The 27,220-nt window shown below is 39.4% G+C and overlaps 1 protein-coding gene across 5 annotated transcripts in view; it reads left to right on the forward strand.

The window, feature by feature from the left end:
- The window catches only part of slc7a2 (solute carrier family 7 member 2), a 116,317-nt gene that overhangs the window by 36,612 nt on the left and 52,485 nt on the right, over positions 1-27,220 (forward strand). Inside the window, exons 1-2 of one of the 5 annotated variants that reach the window (XM_059989284.1) lie at positions 69-103; positions 275-365. The exons of 3 other annotated variants lie outside the window; for them this stretch is intronic. The gene's annotated coding sequence lies outside the window, so the exon portion shown is untranslated. Of the gene's footprint in view, positions 1-68; positions 104-274; positions 366-17,124; positions 17,175-27,220 lie in introns of those variants that run through there. One more of the 5 variants, XM_059989285.1, reaches the window with a different exon arrangement.

Consider the following 27,220-nt stretch of genomic DNA (forward strand, 5'->3'; position numbering starts at 1 on the left):
GTCAAGTGCAACACCAAAATTGGAAATCGTCTGGCTTGACTTCTGAAGTTAGCAAGGAGCAGGATGGAAACTGTGTCAGAGAAACAGTTTCAGGTGATTACAGGTACTTCAGATTTACAAATATTTAATTGAAATTATTCAAGTATGGAATTTTTCATGTTCACTTTTGAAGCATGTACCCCTAAATTTGTTTCATGTATGGATCATAGTTCTAGATCACTTAACTATTCAGCAAATATTTTGACCCCTTGCTTTCTGTCACTCTCACTTTCAGAATTCGCTGGATGCTGGCTCAGTGGAAATTCTCACAACCAATGCTGAAAGATATTTTCATAAGGGGAGTGAGGAAGTCAGAGCAATAAAAGGTGTGCCTGCACTGATGGAATGGGTTTAAGAGTGATTAGCTTGTCCTTTTTCTATGGACTGAAACCATTAAGGGAGAGGAATGTCTGAAACAAAACTGTAACCAATTCAGACAAATATTGTAATGAGTTAATTCAGTAGCTTCTGGGTAGCTTCAAATAGTCATAAATTGTCCCTTAACAAATTGATCTCTCTCTTCCTTCAAATATTTGCAGAAGTTAAAAAACATACAGTTTAAAGGGTGGATGGGCATATTAGAATCATTGCTGACATCAGCACATTTCTAAATAGCTTGGTGATTTTAATGGCTAATTTGCTTAAGCCCATAATAGAGCAAGTTTTCTCAGTGTATGTATGTGCACAAAGAACATTTCTTCAGCTTGATTAATGCTTGAATTCCCACTATATTTATTTACATATGAATCTTTTTGGCAAATTATTGTGGGAAAATGCACAACAGTCCAGACAATGCAGGATCTGTTTGAACAAAGTCTCCTTGTGATCAATTTTTTTGAAATTTAAGAGTACATTGACAAGAATGTGGAGAGATTTCACTGCATCAGGAAATGTTCAGCAAAATCTACAAAAATGACAGCACCTCATGTTTCCTTTGTTCAGAGCGGTCCCAGCATCAAAAAATTGTCAGCTATTACATGTCGATATGTATTTAATTTTAAATGTGTTCAAATATTTAAAGTTAGTACATCTTAATTTCATTTAATATGGTCAGTGCATTTTTTTGGGGATATTCTATTGACTATGTTTTGGCATCTGGTAGATTCATGGAAAATTTACAGTAAGAGGTTGTTCAGCCCATTGTAGCCTTTCTGGTTGAAAAATTGCCACCCAACAAAACATCACCTTCAAGCACATGAAGAGTTCTGCTGCCTTATAAGTCGCCAAGCACTTCTTTTCAAATCAAACAGACAGAATTGATTAAAAGTGAACAATTTCCACTTCCTCAGAATTCCTCAAGGTTTTGCTTTATATTCAATTAAAGACCTCTGAAAGAAACCAGTAGGCAAAACCTCAAAAGGAATGTAACAATGCTCAGGTAATACCTGTTTATAGGCAGTAAATGAGTGATAACTGTTGGTCAAGATATTGGATATAACTCATTTGTAAAATAATGAGCCTTTTACATCTAACATTTTGAATCAGCTTTTGACATTTTTGTTTCTGGGCAAAAGGTGGCCTGCTCCGTGGAGTAGCTTGTCTTCTCCTTGCCAATGAAGGCCAGATTCTGGTTCTGCCGCTCAGAAGCAAGATTTGTTTTTGATGCATCTAGTAAACTGACTTTTGGAGATCACTGGCTGAATAAGGCACTTGGAGGAAGGTATCCTCGGCTCAGAATGGGTCCTAGTGGTTTGGGGTGGGTTTCGAATGGTAGATGGGGACTGATTTTCATTTTAGGATTTTATCAATGTGATAGAGATTGGCAGCATCCTATACATATTTTACTGTGTTCCACAGAAAGCTAAGAGTCTTACTCTGAATGTTTATCCAACATTGACTGTTACGCCCTTCGTTCCCTCCCCTTTTGTATGTAAAGGGGGTTTCTTCTTTTGTCTTTGTTACTGTGTATGTAATCAAAATGGCTTCTTTGTTTTGTTAAAAGCAGGAATTCTTCTTTGTTGCGAGAGAGTGCTGGAAGCTTGTTTGGGTTAAAATTTACTGATAACGAGAATTGTATTCCTTTGTAAACCAATTGGGATTAATGTTGTTCCTTCTTCTTTGTCTGTAAGCTATTGTTGGCAGGCTTTTGGGAAGATGCGGCGCGAGGGGGTGAGAGAGAGAGGACGCGATGCTGTAAGCTGGGCGAGGAACGGACCCGGGGGGGGGGGGGGCGGGGGTCCAAGGCCAGGAGGTACTCCGAGGAGAGGAGATGAAGCTAGACGTGCTTGGTTGACCACTTCGGATGGTCCTAAGCTGCGAGTCGAGGAGTTCGGAGGGGATCGAATGGTGGCCAGAAGACTTCAGTAATTGAGCTCCAACGGTTGTGCACAAAGTGGTTTGGACTTTGATAAGTTTGGCTCCTTTTCTTTATTTTTTTCATCATATATAATGTATCCTTATTAATCAGTTAGTTAATGTGATCTTTATAAATTGTACTCATTTAATTGCATATGGTGCCTTGTCTGTTTTTGGGCGAGGCGGGGACACCACACAGCATCCACACCAGCTGATTACCCAGTTTGGCGGGGCCGAAGGCTGCTCCCCCAGACGAGAACGAGCTGAGCCAGCCTGAGGCGACCCAGGGGGTTACATGTAAGTATCCTACTTGTCTTGACCAAGAGCAGCAGCCCAGAATGAAATAAGTTGATACTAACAAAAATCAGACCCCCCTTTCCTTTCCTACCTTGAATCCAATCTGATCTGTAGATATTATTTTGTATAATTCCACAAGAGGTTGTCTCCACCTAAGCTCTAGGGCCCAATTCTGTGTTGGGTTTGTTTGGGCCAATAGAACATCCTCTACTCACAACATCTATCACTAAGGAGGACATGTGCATGGGAATTATCTTCAAACATTTATACCACTCTGATTTGGAAATGTATCTTTGATCCTTCATTGTTACTGTTTCTAAATCCTAGAACACACCATCCAGCAGTAGTGGGTGAATACCTACGTAACTCAAGATACCCATTCTGAATGGTATTTAAGAATGGGGATAAACCTGGCCTCGCCAGTAATGCCCAAATCCCTAGAAAGTTTAAATAGGCAAAAGGTTTACTGTCCTGCCTTATTATTTTATTCGGTGTATATATTTTAAGATTACTGCATGTATCTTAATTAGCATCAGGTGTTCTGGTCTTTCATAATGGAGTTGGGCAGGATTGTTAACGAGCAACACAAAATGCTGCAGGAGCTTGGCAGTTCAGGCAGCATCTATAGAGGAAAATGAGCATTTGATGCTAATTTGCCTCATAGATGTTACTTGTTGAGTTCCTCCACCATTTTGAGTGTGTGTGTGTTGCTCAACATTTCCAGCATGTGCAGATTCTCTTGTGTCAATGGATAGTTTCATGCTTTCCTACATTACATTACACTTCCCAGATCTCTGTCCGCTCTTAAATATGGAACTATACAACTTTCCCATTCGTCTTGAGCAATCAACAAATTTAGCAACCTTGTATACAAATTCTAAAACATTAGGGTACCAGTAAATGATCCCCATGGTACATATGTACATCCAATTATGCCTACTGTTACCTTTTTGAGCTATTCAATCTTCTTTCCATGTGAATATATTGCCTCCTAGACCATGAGTTTTTATTTACCACCAGAACTTCTGATGCCCTAACAGTGTCATTAAATGTCTTGTGCAACAAAGAAAGTATACTGCACAGGATCAGATGTTTGGCTTACAACACCTGTGCTAACTACAATGTCATTTTAAAATTGTGCACATGGTCCATGTCCCTCCATTTCTTAAGTAAGTAGAAGGATAGTAAATTCACCAGCTCCCCTTAATCTACAGTATTTAATTCTTCAAAGTTCTTTCAAAGATGGAGTGGGGTGACTTTAATGCACACACATTTAGTGCAGAGAAAGGCTGATAATATGACTTCCCACAAACCAGTGAGACCTGAATGGTACGGTATTCACTAGCAAGAGAGATTGCCAAACAATGTAGGGAGTTCAGTAATGTCGGCAGGATTCTCAAGGTTTGCTAGCTGTTGTGAAGCACAGCCTTTATTGCCAATTTAGTGGGCAAATACTGAGTTGGACTTGCTGGCCAAATAAGCTTCAATAATACATAAAACAATGAACTAAACTCTCCAGGTAGTTCTTGTCATTGGTCATAAAGCACTTGGGTTGGCTTCGCCATCTTGGGTATTTTTAGTAGGTGCAGTCTGGACAAGGCTTCAATCCAGAACCTCTCCCAGACACACAACTGAAAAGATCTTTAGCAATGAAGTTATCTCAGAGGTGGAATTTCATGCTGCTGCATTTTTTTGACAACCTGCTGCAAAGAGGAGACAAGCCAGTTTGTATTTTTGGATTGTACTTGCAGAACAGTGTAGTTCAAGATGGTTTCTGGATGTAAGAAGAGCTGCCTTGGCACCATTTATCCAAAGGTTGTTTTTCCTATCGTGCTGAAGTATACAGAGTATGAAGGATCTGTCTCTTTATAAAATCAATTATAAGGACAATCTTTCTTCACTTAAGGATTTTCTTGAGTAATATGTACTCCGCTCCTTTTGGCCAGATGGCATTATGTTGAACTGTTAGACCAATTAGCACAAAGCTGGCTTTTTCCATTCATTAAAAACAATCTTCCCTTTCTTGAATAAGCCTTACAGCCTGCTTAGCGGTGTATCAGGATCCTGCCAGCTCTAGTGGTAACTGCAGATCAATTATATTAATTGTACTGTTTAGGATCAGTCTTTTCAGCAGATAGTAAGCCATTGTAAACGTGTTCAAAGCAAATTTATTGTAAAAGTACAGTACATAAATGTCACCATATACAACCCTGAGATTCATTTTCTTTCATGCATTCACAGTAGGTACATTGAAACTCAATAGACTCAATGGAAAAACTGCACACCATAAGATGGACAAACAACCAGTGTGCGAAAGACAACACTGCAAATACAACAAAAAAATAATAAAGAATAAATATCGAGAACATGAGATAAAGTGTTCTTGGGTTGTGGGAATAGTTCAGTGATGGGGTAGGTGAAGTTATACCCTTTGGTCCAAGAGCCTGATGGTTGAGGGGTAATGACTGTTCCTGAACCTGGTGATGAGAGTCCTGAGGCTCCTGTACTTCCTTCCTGATGGCAGCAATGAGTATGAGCATGACCTGGGTGGTGGGGGTCCTTGATGCTGGATGCTACTTTCCTGCAACAGTGCTCCTTGTAGATGTGTTCATTAGTGGGGAGGGCTTTACCTGTGATGATCCATCAATATTTCAGGCTTTTCAGTTCAAGGATATTAGTGTTTCTATACCTGGCTGTGAGGCCAGTCAATACACTCTCCATCGTGCATCTATAGAAGTTGGTCACAGTTTTTAGGTGTCCTGTCAAATCTTCAGATTTCTAAAAGTAGAGGTGCCATTGTGCTTTTTTTGTAATGGCATTTGTATGCTGGACACAGGGCTAATCTTGTGAAATTATAACGTTCAGGAATTTAAAGTTACTGATCCACTCCACCTCTGATCCCCATATGAGGACTGGTTCATGGACTTTCGGTTTCCTCGTCAGTCAATAATCTCCTTGCTGACATTGAATAAGAGGTTATTATGGCACCCCTCAGCCAGATTTTCAATCTCCCTGCTATATGCTGGCTTGTCACCACCTTTGATTCAGCCAATGACAGTTATCAACAAACTTAAATCTGGCATTGGAGCTGTGCTTGGCCCCGGTCATAAGTGTAAAGTGAGTAGAACAGGGGACTAGGTACACAGCCTTGTGATGCACCTGTACTGGTGGTTGTGGAGGAGATGTTGCCAATCCAAACTGATTGGTCTACAGGTGAGGAAATCGAGATTCCAGTTGCACAAGGAGATATTGAGGCCTAGAATTTGAAGCTGCTTAATTAATTTTGAGGGGTTGATAGTTTTGACTGCAGAGCTCTGTTGTCAGTGAAGAGCATCCTAATGTATGCTTCTTCAATGTCCAAATTTCCAGAGTTGGGTGAAGTGCCAATAAAATGGCATCTGCTTTTGACTTGTTGTGATGGTGAGCAAATTGGAGTGATTCCAAGTCACTCCCCAGGTAGGAGTTGATGTATCTCATCACCAAACTCTCAAAGCACTTCATCACAGTAGATACATGTACTATAGGTTGATAGTCATTGATGCAAGTTACCTTTTTCTTCTTGGCACCGGTATAATTGAAGCCTGTCTGAAGCAAGTGGTTAAAGTTGGCAGTTAACACACAAACCAGTTAATCAATATGGTCATGAGTACTTGGCCAGATGCTTTCAGCCTCAGAAACTGAAATCAGTGTTGTCAGAGGCCGTGGGAATTTGTGAAGATGCCTCCAAGTGTTGGTCAAAGAGGGCATAAGGTATTGAGCTCATCTGGGAGCAAAACCTTGTCACATATTACTTGGATTTACTTTGTAGGAAGTGATGGCACTCAAGCCCTGCAACAGCTGTTGAGCATCCTTCTGTGATTCAAGTTTGGTCTGGAATTGCCAATTTGCATGTGCGATGGCTTTCTGGAGGTCATACCTAGACCTTTGGCACATGGTTGCTAGACCTGAATACCACTGATCTGGTCCTTAGCAGATTGTGGATCACTTGGTTCATCCAGGGCTTTGGGTTGGGGAAGACTAAGTGATTTTGTGGGGACGCACCTGTCCATGACTGACTTGAGAAAGTCTGTGATAACCATGGTGTATTTGTTCAGATCCTGGGTCCCTGAACATGGCCCAGTCCACTAACTTGAAATTGTTTTGTAGTTGCTCCTCCATCTATCCCAACCACCTCTTCATTGTCCTTGCTTCTGGAGCCGTGCTCTTTAGCCTTTGCCTGTATGCAGGTAGAGGAACAGCCAGATGGTCTGATTTCCTGAGATGCGGTCTAAGGATGGAATGATAGGCATCCTTGATGGTAGTATAATAGTGGCAGAGTGTGTTGGGACCCCTTGAGCCCATATAGTCAATGTATAATTTAATGAGCAAGTTTCTAGCAATTGGGTGTGTTACTTGATTATCTTCTAATGGCACAAATGACGTCAGAAGGTGAGGAGTCAGTTTTGATCAGAATGTACTGTAATCCACCTGCTTTGTGGAATTTTATATTAGTTGTAGCTGTTCTCATTTTGAGTTGTATGAGGCAACTATCTACATTTGAGCTCACATTTAATGGTATTTGGTTGATACCTCGTCTCTTTGGAGAAGTTTGAATCAGGTTTGCGAATGTGCTGTGCAGCATTTCTGTTAGGTTTGCTTTCAAGGCCATTGCAGTTGCACTTGCTTTCTCATGTGAGCATTTTGCTTACGTGCCAGGCTTTCCAGCAAGAGTATTTGAAGTCAATATTAAAAAAATTAATTGTTAGCTCAGCTGTTTTTTAAACTCTGTGCTGCATAGCTTAAAACGGTCTGTTTCTTTGATCACAGGAACGTGAATGAAATTCATCTGTAATCTGGTGTAGCTGAAAGTACTCAGTTGTTCAGCTACAACTTGTGACTACAAACTGTACATTCTGTTTGGATCATTAAACTTTTCTACCCACATTGATTTAGAAAGAATGTGCAAGTAATTCCAATATTTTTTGCCTTCTATTAAACACACAAGACAATGAAAGTGCTCATTGGTCCTTTCTTCTCAAATTAATTGGTAGATGCTGACTACATGCTTCTTTTTTGCTTGGTATAATCTAACTTTTGACAAATTGCAAACATTTTTTGGGTATTTATTCCCATAGACCTTGAAGGCACCAAAACAAATTGTAATCAGTACCATGTTTCATGTATTATGGGAAATTTCAATGAAAGCACTACATATTTGCTTCTTAGTACTGCTCGTTGTTTACCTTTTTCTGTCTTCAGTTTTAGAAAGGGTGAGGACAGATGGAATAAAATTTCTTGTACGCAGCAGAAACTCTTAACCTGGCAGCGTGCAAGTTATCTTATGTTTTACGGGGTTATTTTTTTTTTAATATAAATCAGCATATGGAAATTGAAATGCCTCAGATGATTTAGTGACATTAATACAAAAAATTGCTGTAGATCTTAATTTGAGAAGTTGCAGACCCTGGACCTCTGTAGCTCCCTCTGCAATTGGATCCTCAACTTCCTAACTGGAAGACCACAGTCTGTGCGGTTGGTGATAACATCCTCCTCGCTGACAATCAAGACTGGCGCACCTAGGGGTGTGTGCTTACCCACTGCTCTACTCTCTATATACCCATGACTGTGTGGCTAGCAATAGCTCAAATATCATCTATAAATTTGTTGATGATACAACCATTGTTGGTAGAATCTCAGGTGGTGATGAGAGGGTGTACAGGAGTGAGATATGCCAACTAGTGGAGTGGTGCCACAGCAACAACCTGGTACTCGTCGTTAGTAAGACAAAAGAGCTGACTGTGGACTTCAGGAAGGGTAAGTTGAAGGAACACATACCAATGCTCATAAGAGGGATCAGAAGTGAAGAAAGTGAGCAGTTTCAAATTCCTGGGTGTCAAGATCTCTGAGGATCTGATCTGGTCCCAACATATCGATATAGTTACAAAGAAGGCAAGACAGCGACTATACTTCATTAAGGAGCTTGAAGAGATTTGGTATGTCAACAAATACACTCAAACTCCTATAGTTGTACTGTGAAGAGCATTCTAACAGGCTGCATCACTGTCTGATATGGAGGGGCTACTGCACAGGACCAAAAGAAGCTGCAGAAGTTTGTAAATCTATCGGCTCCATCTTGGATACTTGCCTACAAAGTACCCAGGACATCTATAGGGAGCAGTGTCCCAGAAAGGCAGCGTCCATTAATAAGGACCTCCAATACCCAGAGCATGCCCTTTTCTCACTGTTACCATCAGGTAGGAGGTACAAAAGCCGGAGGGTACACGCTCAGTGATTCAGGAACAGCTTCTTCCCCTCTGCTATCCGATTCCTAAATGGACATTGAAGCTTTGGCACTACTTTTTTTTAAAAAAATAATTATTTCTGCTTTTGCACATTTTTTTAAAAAATCTTTTCAATATATGTATACTGTAATTGATTTACCTTTTTTTCTCTGCTAGATTATGTATTGCATTGAACTGCTGCTGCTAAATTAACAAATCTTACGTCACATGCTGGTGATAAATCTTTTTCTGATTCTTGTAAATCGAAATTTACTTTTCATTAATGTTTCTTTGAATAAGAAGCCAGGGCCACCTTTTATTGTGAGCCAATACTTCAGTTATGCACCAAAGTATATGTTTGTCTTTGTGTTAAACCTTGTTGTTTTAATCATGCAAGTTAAAATGTTATTCCTTAATGGTAGTGTAACATTTAATGGAAACCTTCATTACACATGTTCTAGTTTTATCCTTCTACCTTCCATTCCCCTTACTTGATTGCCAAGATTCCACCTGTAGGTTTTACTGCTGCCAAGTAAACGCTCAAATTAGATTTTATTTTGTTAATTGTTTACTTGGGTGAGGGTGCAGCGTTAAGCACAAAAACACTCTGGCACTTTGGTGCTGTACTGAGGAATATTACATTGTCGGAAGAAGAACATAATAAGAGAGATTGATAGGATAGATGCTATCTGGAGCTGGATGGGGGGTGGGGGGATGAGAGGGTGTGGAATTCTCCTCAGAATAAGTTGACAGAGTAAAAATGGAAATGTCTTCACCTTGAGGCTTATAAATCTTTGAAAGTCATTTCCCTAAAGTTAGAAATGCTCAGTCACAAAAGATTGATGTCACTTGATACTCTTAAGAGTATCTAGGAATATGAAGATTGATCAGATGGGTGGAGGTACAATTTTTAAGTTAACAACAAGCTTGAGGTGCCACATAGCCCACATTTCCTGTATCTGTATTTTACACAGTGTATCTTTTGTCATATTTTGTAGTTTGCAGAACTTTCCCCAATCTCTTCTGCACTTTCTCCAGCTTGACAATGCCTTTCCTATAACAAGGTGACCAAAACTGTACAAAATACATCAAGTATAATCTCACCAACAACTTGTATAACTGCAACATGATATGTCTACTTCTAAAGTTGATGTTCTGAAGCTAAACATCTACTGATCTACTTGCGTGACCGCTTTCAGCCAATTGTGCACTTGTACTCATAGAACCATAGAACACTACGGCACAGTATAGGCCCTTCGGCCCTCTGTGTTGTGCTGACCCATATAATCCTTTTTTAAAAAAGTACTAAACCCACACTACCCCATAACCCTCCATTTTTCTTTCATCCATGTGCCTGTCCAAGAGGCTGTTAAATACCCCTAATGTTTTAGCCTCCACCACAATCCCTGGCAAGTCATTCCAGGCACTCACAACCCTCTGTGTATATATAAAAAAAAACTTACCCCTGATGTCTCCCCTAAACTTCCCTCCCTTAATTTTGTACATATGCCCTCTGGTGTTTGCTGTTGGTCCCCTGGGAAACAGGTACTGACTATCCGCCCTATCTATGCCTCTCATAATCTTGTAGACCTCTATCAAGTCCCCTCTCATTCTTCTACACTCCAAATTGTCCCTCTGTTCCACAACACTTGTCAGAGCCCTGCCATTCACTAGCTAACTTCAAAAATTCATCACCTTACACTTTTCTAAGATGAAATCCATTTAATGTTCCTCAGACCATCTCTTTAACTGACCAGGATATATATTTTTTGAATTCATTGTAGTTTATCTACCAGACCACCTAATGTAAACAAAAGTGGCAAACTTGCTAATCATGTCATATACATTCATGCCCAAGTCATGTACATAAAGAATTATAACCCAACGCTGACCACTGAAGCAACCCACTAGTGACAGGCCTGCAGTCAGAGAATCAGCTTTCACCGTTATACTTTGCTTCTTATCACCTCAGGCCGTCCTGAATTCAGCTTACAAGCTCTATCTGAATCCCAGATCAGCAGTCTATATGATCTTGAGATGAAGGCCTACCTTAATCCGAGTTATGTGCCTCTTTGAAAAAAAACTCCAAAAGATTCATTGGACAAAACCTAGCTGACTATAAATGATTATCAGACCTTGACATTCCAAATGATAGAAGATCTTGTTCCTCAGAATTCTCTCCAGTAACAGCTGAAGTCAGACCCAGTGGCCTGTAATTCTCTGGCCTGTTCTTGCTCCCCTTGAACAGTGGAACAAGATCTGCACCCTGCAGTATTCTCAGATGTCACTGGTATCTAGCGACAAAGCAAATATCTCTACAGAAGGATCAGTGAATTGATCCCTAGACTCCCACAAGATCTGGGATGCACTTGATCAGGCCCTGGCGTTTTGCCCACCCTAATCTCAATAGACCAAATGACCTAATTCTACTTCTATGCCTTATGGTCTTCATGTGACTCAAGGCTGCAAATTATCCATCCCTGTAATATGCAAATAATCCAAGACCTCATGACTTATTACTCTAATTTCTTTGGCATTCATGATATTCTTGGGCTACGTCCACACTAGACTAGATAAATCCGTAACTGAAGCTTTTTCCTCTTCATTTTGACCCTCTGTCCACACTGAAACAGCGTTTTCCTCCCCCAAAAACTGAGCTTTTCTAAAATGCCCTCCAGAGTGTGTAAATTTGAAAATGCTGCTTGGGCAAGAGTAGTGTGGATGGGGTAACTGGAGATTTCTAGAAATGCTGTCATGACGTGCCGAACAGATGGCAGCATTTCATTGTTTTATTTTGAACGCAACCTGACAATTTCAGAACAGAGGGCAATGAGACTGAAGCCAGAGGAGTTAGAAATGTACTCACCAAATACTTTGGCCCATAACTTACTGAATAAATAAGTATACTCACTTTGCCCTGTTTTCTCTCCGTACTTGTATGAAGGTGGTTTACCTATTTATGCCAGTACTTCTCTGACAACAGCCTAACATTGTATGGAAATACAAGATAACACTGATGTGGACATGTTTTGTACATTTAACAAGGTGCTTTATTAATGCAACAGTTGGTCAGTTTTTCAATGTTCATTGTCAGCCGGGTCATACTGTCCGTGAACTCCCTGTCGGTTGCCTCCATACGCTCCAGTATTTGCTTTTTTGAGTTTTAAGTCCTCCTGCACGAGAGCCAACAACTGTCTGTTGTTTGGCAATTTCCTTAAGTTTTTCTAGTCTGTAACTGCACAAACGTACACTTTCACTGCGAGATTCAACACCAAGCATGTCACTTGTTTTCTGTAGATGTGCCCAGTAGGAGGAGATTTGCCCAAATACCCGTTTTAATGTGGAATGAGGTATTTTCAAAAATGCTTGGTGGAGACGCCTATCTTTTACATGAAACCAGCATTTTCAAAATTATCTGGTCTAGTGTGGATGTAGCCTTAGTAAACATGTAGAGGTAGTCATTAAAAATCTCAGCCACCTCCTGCAGCTCCAGCATAGGCACCTCTGGTCTTTAAGAGGACCTAGTCTCTTCTTGGTCACCCATTTACTGTCGATATAACTGATGAACCTTTTTGTGATATCGTTAACCCTGCCTGCCAAATCTCATTCCCTCTTGTTGCCATTCTATTTCCTCTTAATTAAAAACATAGTAAGTGCCTCAGGGTCTTAAACTTGTATTGTTGAGGGATTTATTTGTATCCAGATGCCTAAATGTAACTAGTCTGAGGTCTCTCCACATCTCTGAACTATTCCATCCCAGGCACCAGGCCGGAGAATCTCCTGTAAACACTCTCCAGAGCAGTCATGTCCTCTCAATGCTAAGGCAACAAAAACTGCATGCAATATTGTAGCCTTTAACTTTATTCCCTGAGATTTTTTTATGTTAATGACTTTTCTTGCTGTGGGGTAATTAAGTTTCTACATAGTTGACATTAACTAGTCTAGTATCATTCCTTTCTCTCAACTTCTCTTAATTTTAAAAGTTTAAAATTTGAAGGAATTTCAAAGCTTTAGGATCACTGCTTAATTTACTTGTTGGTTGAAACATTGAGAGATCAATTGATACTTGGACCAGTTTTTATTTTTAATTATAGCCCTCATAACTATGCCAATTACTTCACAAAGCATTCCATTTTTTAAAAATTGCATATTGTAATTTGTATTCTCATATTAGCATTAATGCATTAGCCAAGTATTTTCATATAGTAGTAATAATTTTTAAAAGTGAAATTTTAATTGGTATAACTTTTAAATTTAAAAAAACTGCATCTTTCTCATGTTTTGCATAGGACTATTCTGAAATCTTTAAAGAAAATCTATTCTTTTTTCATGTAATTCATGGAGGCTGTATGTAGGCCTGTGAAAATTTGCTTGCTGCTCTATTTTTTAAGTTTCTAAAGCGATCATATCAGTCTAGACAGTTTTAACCCTGCTGGGGAAATGTGAATTAGACTGATGAACATGTAAGAAGGTTAAGTAAGAATGTCTGCAGCTTCATTTCACTTCATGTTCTTCATTGCCAAAGTGCAATGATAATAGTATCACCATTAAATTTGTTTACTTTGCAGAAAGATTGTCTCAAATTGGACAATAGGCCAAAGATTTAAATATCTCTTACCAGTGCTGAGTGGCGCCTGTTCAGTAACCATGAACTGAACAAATCTGACAATGTGGGTAAACATTGCAACCCATGGACACTATTCATGCAAACTTAACATAATCTTCCAATTCAAAATGCTTTAAGTTGGATGAAGTTCAGCTGATTACTTCCACATGGTATAGAAATATTTTAAGATGTTACTCTAATGCATTATGTTGTGAAATACCTTGATGTAGTGAACAATTTGATTATTTTTCTTTGTATTAATCATTTGAAGTATTATTACTTTTAAAGTTGATTTTTAAGAGAAATTTTTCCATTATTCCTGAATGTTGGTTGAACTTTTTTTTTTGAAGTAACTGACATTTACAATTGGTTAAAACACTGACTAAAATTTTAATTTGTGGGAAGGAAGTGAATAGAGACGTAATCCCATGAGCATAGAATAACAGTGGTAATTATTGTAACGTACAGTGGTACACAACAGGATCTTGATCCAGATACATCTTGCAGTAGAACTTCTGTTTGATCTGATAACAAGAAATAGTGTTTCATTCATAAAGGCATTTCTTTGTTTAAAATGCGTTGTGACTGCTATCTCAGGCATTTCAAAACGTACTCCAAATTCAAGAGGAGATTATAACTTGAAGACGTTGCCGACTCCGCTCACCCAATGAGTCTGGCTGTTTTAGCATTTTGCAGTAAAAGGGTAGGCTGTTGTCATAGAGTGGCTCTATCAAAAATAAGCTGGCTGCTATTTGTCTAATAGTTTTGGATGAAGTACTAATAAGGTTTATTTTAATGTACAATAGTACAGAATTGAGAAAGTGAAAAGCAAGTGGAGGTGCTTCCGTTTTCATTATACAGAAAATATTTTCCTTTTTGTTTTATTTACTTGAATGGTTGCTACATTTTGATAGTTTTTCCATACCTTTCAGTGTTTCAGGCCACTGATGTCATGAGGAAATCTGTACAATTCAATGGGCTAATTGTAAGTTACAGCAGAGTAATCAACCACCATTGTTACTAAAGTGCCTGGAGAGGAATTTACCCTTAATGCATTCAATTTGTGTGAATCTGCATTTGCACAATGATGATTTTTTGCACAGAATGAGCACAAAATAAAACAGAAGTTTTAGTGTGCTCATACATGGTTTGAAGAATAAAAACAATTTTCCCAAGTATTTGGATAAAACCCAAAGTTCAATTTAAGGTGATTCTCGTCTCTCCTGTTGTGGAGAGTTACTCTTCCTTGGTTTGCTTGGGACTTTTCTCTGTAAAATTAGCACAGACTTGTGGAAAATCATCTACCTTAAACACAGTTCCGCTGTATTTAACTGTTTAGCTGCTGCTACTGCCAATGCACAATGAATGCAGCTTTCTCATGTAGTTGTTGCAACTCTCATTCTCAGCTCCTAAACCTCCATGGCAGTACACATTTTCCTTCAAGTGCAGTATATATCCTTTCAGTACACAGATGATGGTGAAAATCAGATGAGCCAGTGCACCAAACTGTTATGAAACAACATTGATTTGCAGAATCTAACAACTTCTTCAACAATGTATTACATTCGTTTAATGATCCCTAATCTCAATTGCTAATTTTTCATTTAATTGTATAGCCATAGTTTTGCATTTTGGTCTGTTTAGTAAATAAGCATCATAGCTTATCTTTAATCTCTATTCCTTTAAAAATCGGTAATCCTAATTTTTTTTTAAAGTGCTGAATTACTATTTGAAACTCTAATCATTCTATCTTGTCATATTCTACATACAATGTACCTCTGTATTAAATAAAGGTATTACTTGCTCCCAAATCCATCATTGAAAGACATATAACTCTGCAGTTGTTAGTTTAAAATTTCCTTGCACCATCTTTTTCTACCTGTCCATAAATGATAAAGGATCTTTAATATTATTAATTTATAATCAGAGTCAGAATTGCATTCTACAATATCTGAAAAGACCACTAAGTAAAAATGCCAGTCAATTTGCCACTGTGAATGCAGCTAATACATAAACTAATACAGCACTGAAATGGGCCCTTCAGTGCAATTGGTTTGTGCTGACGACAGCATCGTCCCAGCTAGTCCCAGTCACCTGTGTTTGGTCCATAACCGTCCAAGCCCTGCCCCTCCATGTATCTATTCAAATGGACGCCTCTTCAATATTACCCACCTTGACTACTCCCTCTGGCAGCTCATTTCAGGTACACTCTACCCTGTATGTCAAGAAGATGTAAACAGCTACCAGTTATGAATTAGGAGTGTGGCAGGAAACAGAACATAAAGTGGTGGAAAATCATAAGCACTAATTTTTGGATGCAAGTAAACATCGTGGGCACAACATGCTTTGGGAAATGAAAGCAAGGAGCAGGGATACACCACTCAGTCCCAAGAACCTGCTATGTTTAATAAGAATCATGGCTGACTTGACTTTAATTTCATATCTGCTTTCTTGCGTGGCCCCAGTAAACCTTCACCTCTCGCTTATCAAGAATCCATTTACCTCTCCCTTTGAAATATTTAAAGATTCTGCTCACTAGAAATGGGCATAGTCACTTATTAGACAATATTGAATCTGTATTTAATTGCTTAAAAATCTAATGTATCAAATCAAAAAGTTGAAGCCTTTATTTTCAAATTTGACAATGCTTAAACTGCTACTACTGAAGGGAATGTCAGTGTAATTATCTGGTTGCAATTTGTTCCACCTTTCCATTTTTGCTGTTAGGTTCTCATTTTCTTAAACACAGGAGTGTGTTTGACTCAAGTCAGTAGAGCAAAGACATTTCGCAGTTTCCTTGTAACTTAATCTCTCACCTGCCCATCAAGTCTACCACCATCCACCTACACCAGGAGTAATTTTTACTTCAGCGAGTTAACAACTTCACGGCATGTCTTTTGGGGAGAAAACTGGAGAAACCCATGGGGGGTAATGGGAAATCGTACAAACTTCACACAAAGTGAGTCCTGGGCTGTTTGAGTCTTGAGGTACCTAATGTGCCACTATGCCTGAATACATGTTGCCCTACTTGCCTTCCTTGCTAAGATCTGCCTTGATTTTTGTCAGTTTCTTTACTATCAGAAGCTAAAGATTGTAACACAGCATGTGAAACGCGCATGCTCCAATACAAAGCTCATTAACTCCTCGGCTTTTGTTTAAAATTAATTATAAGTGGTGTGGCAGGTGCTTTTTAAATGGGTGTTTACTTCTGCAGGCCTTTGACTAGTCAGTCTGGCAGAAAACAAACAGTTTAAAATAATGCATTTATGTGAGCGAATTGCAAAGTCAAGCAAAATAAACAGAAATTCATTTACAAAGGGGTATTTCAGTTTCAGAACCTCAGCAGCCATAAAGGACAGACTTAAATGTGACACTGACATGACAAATTGGTGTGCATCCAGACAGCTTAAGTGCTCTGAAAATGTTGATTCATCAATTAATCACCAAAAAAAATTAAGCAAACTTTTCAAAACATGACTCATGATTTTTTTTTAAAAGAATCAATTTCAGTCATGAGTATTAAACTGCTTTCATTCAGATGTAGGAGAGAGTTTTTCATCACTTTGCTAAATGTCCCTCATTAAACTTTTAAAGTAACCCTAATGTGTTGTTCTGTTTTATTTGAAGTGACTTTTAAACAATAAGACCTGCGTGAAGTCCCTGCAGCAGATAAAGGGGTAAGAGTTTTCGCTTGGATCATTGGGCTGAGTGAGTTCCAGAATCGGTTGCATTTGATTCAGCATTTGCATTTGCTTCCTTGTCATTGAGTGAAATCTCTGAAAACATCCAGAATCTGATAGTTGTGCTGCCATTAAAAATAATTTTTCTCCCCCCCCCCACAAGTAATGTAGATGCATGTCTTGTGTTGCAGCTAGAGAAGAGACCAATGAATGAACCAAAACTTGCATGAGGAAAAACCTTTTTACATTGAGTGTTTATTGTCTGTTAATTCAGAGTAACGGAGACAAATTTAATCGTAGCATTCGAAATAGAGGTGGATAAACATATAAAGGGAAAGAATACTTAGGGATACGGGGTGAGGCTGGGGAAGTGGGACTAATCGGATTGCTTGTACGTGGTGGTGCAGAATTAATGGGCTACATGATGTCCTTCCATGGTTCTACAACTGAGACTGTCTAAGCGTTGCTGTTGTATCGACTGCCACTAGCAGTGCATTCCAAGCACTCACCACTGCTTCAAAAGGAACTGCCATATAAATCCCTATTGCCCTTTTTTAAAAAAAAATCAGCTATTCCTCAGTCCTCTGGGATCTCCCTGTGGCACAAGGGAATACAGAGATACCTGTCAAAAAGTCCCAGCAATCTCCTCTCGATCTCATCAGACCCTGGGGATATTCATCTTAATATTATTCAAAATAACAGCGTCACTATGCTCCATCTCTCTCTTCCTGGTGAAAAGTTTGAATCCCACTAGTTAGTGGTCTTAGCAAATGCCTCTCAAATTGTGGTGAGTACTACCCCTTTTAGGGGAATGAGGTTGCTACTGTCCAACATGCTTAACTACTGCTGTTTGATGTTGCGCGTCCTTGTTTTGCATTTGTTGGGTAATATCATGCACAGGTGAGAATCCAAAGAAGGGCCACGAGAGTCACTGCAGGTCTGCAGGGTATGAGCTAAGAAAGGTTGAAAGAATTAAATCCTCTTGGTCGACGTAGACATAGAATGAGAGGAGACATGATAGAAGTGTTCAAAATCATTAAGGGTATAATAAAGTGGATGCCTACTTCAAAGTTAATCCATCATCGAGGACACGGGACCATAGGTTGCGACTGCTTAAGGGGAGATTTCAGATGAACGTCGGGAAGCATTTATTTACACAGTTGTGGTCACATGGAACAAACTTTCAAATCTAAACTCTATAGTTATTTCAACACATCATATAAATAGGAATCTAGCAAGCTTTATTGGGCTGAATGGCCTGTTTGTGTCAAAAGCTGCTTAATGTAATGTGCTTTTGGACGTGCTCAATTTAGCTTCATGGCGGTTGTATTAATACACTGAAATTAAGAGCAGAACACTATAGTAATTGCAGATGCTTTATTGCATTCAAAAAGTATTCAGTGATCCGTGTAATTCTGGCCATAATTATAAAGTGGCTAGTATTGTTTTAACTGCAGCAACTGCTGTTTGAATCTGGTCATGGCAAACTGTGGTTTATACATTGGACCTCTGGTTCCAGACTTCCCACAACTGGGGGAGATGGGGTGGAGCAGCTGATAGATTCCCTGCCTCTCTGTTCCAGGGGTTCTGGTTCAATTGCGACTGTAGGCACTACCTGCATGGAGTTTTCACTTCAGCCTCTTGACCACATGGGTGTCTTCTTGTTTCCTCTCACATCCCAAAGTTTGATGGGCTAATTAGCCTAAACAAATTGACCCTATTATGTAGGTGAATGGTAGAATCTGGGGAGAATTGATGGCAATGTGGGGATTAGTATAGGATTGGAAAATAGATGCCAGGTGGTCTGTGTGGATTTGATGGGATGAAGGGTCTGTTTTCCTAATGTATGCCCCATACATTGATGGCCAGGGTTTGAAGTTTTTTTTGTTGGGATGGTTTTGTTTTAGATGGTGTTTGGTAATAGCAGTTTATTTCAGTTCATTAAATGTGCAAGTTTTTGATTATGTACAATATAAAAACAATCTGAGATGTCAAACTGCTGATAATTAGGTTCAGCATTGAAGATCATCTGGTCAATTTTAGTTTCAATGTAAATTTTATGAAATCCACATTCAACATTTCTGAAAGCAAACTGTAAGTTCTGTAGTTGCCAGTTATTTTTGGCACATTGGTCAATTAGTGAAATTAATGTAAAATGCTTTTTCCACAAGGCTTTTGAGACAGGTGTTTTTTCCCCCAAGCAAGGCAAAAATACTCAAACACTGATGAAGTTGTCATGTTGAAAGGTTAATGGGATCAGTTGGAGACTGGGATATAAACGAAGGAATAAAATCTGTAATATGCAGAGCTGGTAGAATTTCCCTTCACATCAGGCCATTTTTGAAGGGAAAATGAATGTGGCATCTTCGTTGGCATTGACAGTTGGGTTGAAAGGTCAGTTTCCATGTGGTATATCTCTGACTTGGCCAATGTTGCGACAAATAGAGAAGGCAAGGTACCTGAAAGTGTTGATTTCAATTGTGGAATCCAGAATGTTGTAAACAGCCTTCAGCACTCTTGTTATTGTGACAGAGAATTGTATCTATTCCCTGACTCTGCTTTCCCCAATTATAACTCATTTCAAATTTCATTTGGCATCCTCATGGAAACATGGTAACCAGCCTCCCCTTTGCGGACTCTATCCATTCTTGCTATTTTGGTAAAGCTTCCAGCATTGACAAAGACCCCAGACGTTTCTCATGTCTCCTCTTCCCTCAGGCAGAAGATGCAAAAGTCTGAAAACATGTACAACCAGGTTCAAGGACAGCTTCTTCCCTGCTGTTACAGTGTGGTATTGGCTTTTGTTGGTCAGGGGTTGACCATGAATGTGGCATCCTAGCTGGCTAGATAAAAGTCTGGACAGTACTCTGCAGGGAGCAAGCTGTTGCCCATGTAGCAAACTCCCCCCTCTCCACACAGCTCATGAACCCAAAGGAATGGCAGAGACGATACAGTTTAGTACCAGCAGTATCGCAGGAGTTGCCAGTTCAGGTTGAAATCGACGGAGAACTGCTGGGGACTCCAGCTCTAGATTTTTTCCTCTGGGTTTATTCCTGAAGCCTTCCCCACGAGTAGGTTTAGCTGCAAGGTTCATGTGCAGGTTCGAGATCAACATTTTCCTTCTGGATGAGTTGCTTCTAACCACGGCTGTCTGAAGCAACTTGTTTTACGGTGTTAGTGACCCACCTTTGTATCTCCTGTCAGTAGAAACGGCTCTGCTGGGCTTGGGAGTTGAGTAACAAGTGAAGGCCAGGAGCTGGTCTTGATTGTCAGAGGCTATTTGAGACGCATGCCTTTCAATAGTTAGTGGAAGCTTATCCCAGCTGTGACAACCTGAAGGAACCGTGGGTAGTAGTGGCAGTGAACGTAGTGTGCGATGATCTGAGCTGTAAGAACTGCATACAAGCTTCTCGCTTTATCTCTGTGCATGTGACAATAATAAACCAATTCAAAATGTTCTTTAGAACCAGTCATTTAAAGATGCAAGTGTGGTTTGGTAGGTCATTTAAAAATTCAGTTGTTCATCTTACAGTAAGATGCAACGTCTTCAGTGTATTTTGTCAGTTCATCAGTGCTAGCCAGTCAAGTATACCTCCGACACAGCAGTTGATATGACTGGTCTATCCATCCGAGTCTCCAACACAGTCCACCTCCCTGTGTAAACAATTTCTATGGAAGGGGGAACACTGAAGAACAATTAACCATGTAACTAGATCCATTGAATGTACATTACTGGAAGGGAACTCTCTACACAATGAAATCAGTAGTGCAAGTCAGACGCATGGCAAGGCAGCTATCACGGAGTACATTTAAAGTGGAGGTTGATATGTTCTTGATTTCCTCGGGTGTCAAAAGTTATGGGAGAAGGCAGGAGAATGGGGTTGAGAGGGATAATAAATCTGCCGTGATGGAACGGCAGAGCAAACTTCGTGGACTGAATGGCCTAATTCTGCTCCTATGTCTTATGGTCCATCATTTAAAAGTTACTCTAGCTACGTTGATCAATTCTAGGAGCTCTTTAGGATCTATGGCGTAGTTTAGTTACTGTATGGTCCCATGATCTTATTTCATTAGTTTTGCTTCACACTGATCAGATGGTGATATCATTGTTTCCACCCCCCCTCCCCCGGAGGAGCTTAGCAATTCAGGCAGCATCTATGGACAGGGATAAATAGTGGACGTTTTGGACTGAGACAGTTCATCAGGACTTTTCCTGCGGTCCTCCAGCATTTTGTGTGTGTTACTCAAGATTTCCAGCATCTGCAGAATCTTCTGTTTATCAATTTTTAATGAATATTTCCCATTTTCTGAGACTCTGCCACTTCCTTATTTTGCTCATTTGTCTTGGGTCATTTGCGACTCTTACATACAGTGATGTAAACATATCTATTTGAGTGGCAGTGTGCCATCACAGAATGACCAAATAAGCAATGTTTTTGGCAGCCTGCCTGAACTGTCAGCTATATATGTATATTCGTCTACTGTTCCTAATGATATTTACCATGACCTTCAAGATTCAAGTATTACATGCTGCTAATTCTCAAACTAAGACTAGAACATTAATTTACATTTTGACATAGGAAAACTGTGTGCAGGGTTGGAGGATTTAAAAACAGTGGTTAAATTAGATCAGTAAAAGCCAGGGTGTGATTGGGTGTGGGCTAGAATTCTGATAAACTGAAAATTGAGAATCTGGGAGATGCATGTTTAAATGTTCAGCACTTGATGTCACTACCATGCAGTCGGAGGCTTGCATATGCAAGCATACCATACAGATGGAGAAGCACCAATATAATTTCTTGCACACGTATGTATTGGCAGTACCTTAAGCAGCAGTTTGAGTTTTCTGTCTGTAGCATTACACAAGAGAAGTATGTCTCAAGTGAATAAATTTCTAGCTGGTTACTTCAGCTTAAAGCTCAATGGATACAGCTTAAATGTTACCAGTGAAGGGTAGGAAATCATTTTTGTTAATGGAGGTTATGTCGAACTGGGGGAGAATCTAAGTGGGAGGCACATGATTCATTCCAGGAGAGAAGAGAACATCAAAGCCTTTTAATTTCCCTCCTTCCTGCTTGGAAAGTGTCATACATCTGCTTCTGTCATTCATCAACAATCAGGCGAAGACTGTAAGTCTGCTTGTAAGTACTGTGCTTAAATGTGTGTGAATAAAATTAACACATTGTATTTATTTTTTTAAACTTGGCCTGAATGCCAGTATCTTTGCTCAAAATATGATACAGGTATTCAGCGTAAATTTTGCCTGTGTTGTGTTCAAGGTTTTAAAAACAATGGTTACAGTAGATCCAACAAAAACCAGGTTGTGATTGGATGTGGGTTAGAATTTTGATAAACTAAAGGTTGAGAATGAGATTGAGAGACTAGCCAGATGACTATTGTAATAGTCAAATCTGGAGGAGATAAAAAAATTTTTGGATTTATTGCCAGAGAAAATGGAAAGGTGTAGAAATGGATGGGGTTACAGATGGGGCTTTTCTGGTAAAAGGCATTTGAATTAGCACTGGTTCAAAGCAGAGCTAGGTCAGCAAGGTAGTAAGGCATCCATTTCAGCCTTGGAGAATTTTGGCAAGGGGGTGAACTGCATGCCCTTGGCCAAAAAATGATGGTTCTGGTATTTGTGTTTAACTGGAAAGTAACTGCGCCTCGTGCAAGACTGGATGGATGCATGCTGCAAATTCATAGAACGTGCTCCTTTAGAAGTGCTCGTTCATTTAATGTATAGGCATATTCCTGGAAGAACAATTTTATTTTTCGAGATAAAGTGCAGAACAGGCCCTACCAGCCCAATGAGCCACACCGCCCAGCAACTTGCCTATTAACAGTAGCTTAATCATAGGACAACTTACAGTGACCAGTAACTGGTCACAGGTACACCTTTGTGTGGGAGGAAACCAGAGCACCCAGAGGAAACCCATGCAGTCACTGGGAGAACATACAAACTCCTCACAGACAGTGTTGGAATTGGACAACGCGCAGAGCTGAAATGGCATCACTAAGCTACTGGGGCACCCTAGTAATAATTTTATCTAATAAGGGGAACATTTATGTGGTGGTTAAGTTTACTTGAATGATGGGCCAGAAGCCTGGATGAAAGGCATGGATATGTACAGTAGTTCCAATTCCGTAGCTGCCATTGGCCAAATTAAATAATTTAGAGATGGCACAGTAACAGTGACCATGAAATTTTAGATGGTTGTCAAATATTATCTGCCACACTCATGCCTTTCAGAGAAGGAAGTTGTCATTTTTATTCAAATCTGCCTTTTCGCAGATGCATTGATATCAAGCCTACGCACCATCAAGGACACACAGTGCCTATAAAAATTATTCACCCCATCTTGGAAATTTTCATGTTTTATTGTTTTACAACATTAAGTTACTGGATTTAATTTGGCTTTTTTGACACTGATTAACAGAAAAGACACTTGTGTCAAAGTGGAAACAAATTTCTACAAATTAGTCTAAATTTATTACAATTATTAAAGACAAAATGATTGCATAATTACTCACCCCTTTCCAGAATATATTTGGTAGATGTGCTTTTGGCAGCAATTACAGCCATGACTGTGTGGATAGGTCTCTATCAGCTTTGCACACGCGGACACTGCAATTTTCCCTTTTCTCTTAAAACAAAACTGCTCAAGCTCTGTCAGATTGCATGGTGATTGTGAGTGAACAGCTTTTTTCAAGTTCAGCCACAAATTCTGAATTGGATTGAGGTCCAGACTCCAACTTGGTCACTCCAGGGTATTAACTTGTTTTTAAGTCATTCCTGTGCAACTTTAGCTTTATGCTTGGGGGTTATTGTCTTGCTGGAAAGCAAATCTCTCAAGTTGCAGTTCTCTTGCAGCTCTGTACCCTGTCTTTCTCCAGGATTTGTGTTTTGCTGCATTCATTTACAGTCTGTCTTCATTAGCCTTCCAGGGCCTGCTGCAGTGTAGCATCCCCACAGCACGATGCAGTCACCAACATTCTTCACAGTAGGGATGGTGTGTTTTCGATGTGCAGTGTGTGGCTTATACCAAAGATGGCATTTAGGCTGATGACCAAAAAGCTCAATTTTGGTTTCCTCAAACCATAGAACCTTCTTCCAGCTGATTTCAGAGTCTCCCACATATCTTCTGGGAAAACTCCTCTAGCCAAGATTTCATGTGATTTTTTGTTTTTTCTCAACAGTGGATTTCTCTTTGATGCTGTCCCATAAAACTGCAACTGGTGAAGCACGCAGACAACGGTTGTATGTGCAGCCTCTTCCATCTCAGCCACTGAAGCTTATAACTCCTCCAAAGTTGTCATAGCTCTCTTGGTAGCCTCCCTCACTAGTCCCCTTCTTGAATGATCACTTAGCTCTTCCAGACTGCCTGCTCTAGGCAGATTTACGGCTGTGCCATTTTCTTTCCATTTCTCGATGACTGACTGGACTGTACTCCAAGGCATATTCAGTGACTTGGAAATTGTATCCATCTCCTGACTTGTGCTTTTCAGTAACCTTTTCCTGGAGTTCCTTGGAGTGTTCTTTTGTCTTCATGGTGTGGTTCTTGCCAGGACTCTGACTCACCAGCAGCTGGACCTTCCAGATACAGGTGTATTTTTACCACAATCAATTGAAACAGCTTGACTGCACACAGGTGATCTACATTTAACTAATTATGTGACTTACTTGGCTGCCCCAGTGATGATTTGGTGTGTCATTTTAAAGGGGGTCAATACTTGTACAATCAATTATTTTGTTTTATATTTCTAATTAATTTAGATCACTTTGTAGAGATCAGTGTCAAAAAAGCCAAATTAAATCCATTATTAATCACTGTTGTAAAACAAGAAAACATGAAAACTTCCAAAGTGCGAGGGTGTGTGGTGAATACTTTTTATAGGCACTGTATTTACAGAAAGGAGCTGAAAAAGGGCCAGTAACAACATGAAGGATCCCACTCACCCTGCTCATGGGCTGTTCGTCCAGTCAGGGAGGAGGCATCCACGCCAGGACCACCAGACTTGAGCAGTTACTTTCCCCAAGCAGTAAGGCTGATCAACATCTCCACCCACTAATTTATCCCTCCACACCTCCAACCACCACTACTTTACTATTTCCTCTCAGTCACCTTATGTACAGGCACACCTGTGCCTAGCATTACTTTATGAAGATACGATCAATGCACTTGTGTATTAGCTATTTTATGAATATGTATTTATTTTATTATTATTATGTACTTTACCTGGTTAATTTCTTCAGTGCTGCATCAGATCTGGAGTAACAATTTTCAGATTCAGATTCTGTTTATTGTCATTTAGAAACCACAAATGCAATGCAGTTAAAAAATGAGACCACGTTCCTCCAGAATGATATCACAAAAGCATATGACAAAACAGACTACACCAGAAAATCCACATAACATTTGGCAATCCCCAATCCAGAGTCTGGAGAGGCTGCTGCATATTAATATCGCGCTACCGTCTTAGCGCGTTCCCTGGAAAGGGTTTGAATGTAAAGTTTTATTATACTTTACATTTGTCTACTGGAAATGACAATAAACATTCTTGAAAAATGGTGTGGCAAACCATTCAGTCATGCTACATTGTTACAATAATTTAAGAACAAAATAAGGCATTGACTTAGGCCAGAATTAAGAATGAAAAAGGCATAGCTAAACAAATTTGCCATGCCAAGTCCTTCTTGTAAAAGATGTTTGAGGACATTTAAGAGATAGCATTTCTGAGCGAAGAACAAAGTGAGCAACAGGCTAAATAGTCATATCTGCTAAAAATCAAACTAGTCAAACATTGTCCTCCCTCACCCATCACAAATTCATGACATCTCACAAGCTGTGGTGGCACAGTGTTGCCCTGTTGAGGAGTGTCTCAAAACAGTTCCTCGTTAGCTTTGTATCCCTGAAGTCTTATGGCCTCAGGATGAATAAGGGCAAAGAATTCAAATTCTGAATAATTCCCATGAGCAACCTCCTGTTGGTGAATTGGTACACCTGCATATTCCATAGCAAATGGGGGAAAATAATGAAAATGTGAGGTATTTCAGGTGGAGACTACAGCATCTAAACATGAGAGGGTCTCTGTTGCACCACTAATTAGAAGGTAGAAAGTTCTGAAGAATGTAGTAGTCAGACTGAGAGATTTCATTTTATATAGGCCCAGTCACCTCCCTTTTAAGACCTGAAATATTGTACAGTAAACAAAGTACAACAGCAAGTGACTCATCTCTGGATTTCCCCAAAGCCTTTCGATCATCTGCAGCACATAAATGATAATAATAAGATGAATTCAGTGATTACAAGGATCAGTGCAGCTGAACTCCATTCTAGATTTTTGGCAGCTCATGCACTTTCATATATTCATTCCTTTCACTACCAGCACTTTGGTTTGCAGTATTCTCCATCTGCAGCAATGTGTCAAGGCTTTGATGATATAGAAGGAAAAGAGCAGCAAAACATGGGATTGCCATCAGTTGTGCATTCTCCTCCAAGTCACCAACCAACTTGATCTGGAAGTGCATGAACTCCCACTTTCATCAGTGGGTCAGTGTTCAGAACCTAACAAAAGCAGCAATGTTTCAAGCACTTAACTCACCACCTTCTCCTCAAACAAAATTAAGTATGGAAATCAAATATTGACTGTAATAGTGATTATCTAGAGTCCTGAAGAAAACAAATTTTAAAAAAGTGCTTGTGATAGATACACACTTTTTGATAGTCAAGGTCAAAATGAGCAATAAAAAAAAAATCAACTCAATAAAACTACTAACCTATATTTAAATCATCAGGCTCATTGATGATTAAGACAGTTCTTTAGACATTTGCTATAATGTTAACCAGATATAAACATTAGACAATCCATTAACACCAAATTCAAAGTATTAGTACCTTAACTGATATGCAACATATATTTTTCATTAGTATATCAATTCATGTACAGGCAATAGGTATCTCAGGAGTAATTTTACAAAATCTTATTACTTGAACAAAGCCTTTTAATATGAAATAATTCCCACAAATAGCCTAAAATCTTTT

The sequence above is a fragment of the Hypanus sabinus genome, chromosome 14 (genome assembly GCF_030144855.1).
Source record: "Hypanus sabinus isolate sHypSab1 chromosome 14, sHypSab1.hap1, whole genome shotgun sequence".
Taxonomy (NCBI): Eukaryota; Metazoa; Chordata; class Chondrichthyes; order Myliobatiformes; family Dasyatidae; genus Hypanus; species Hypanus sabinus.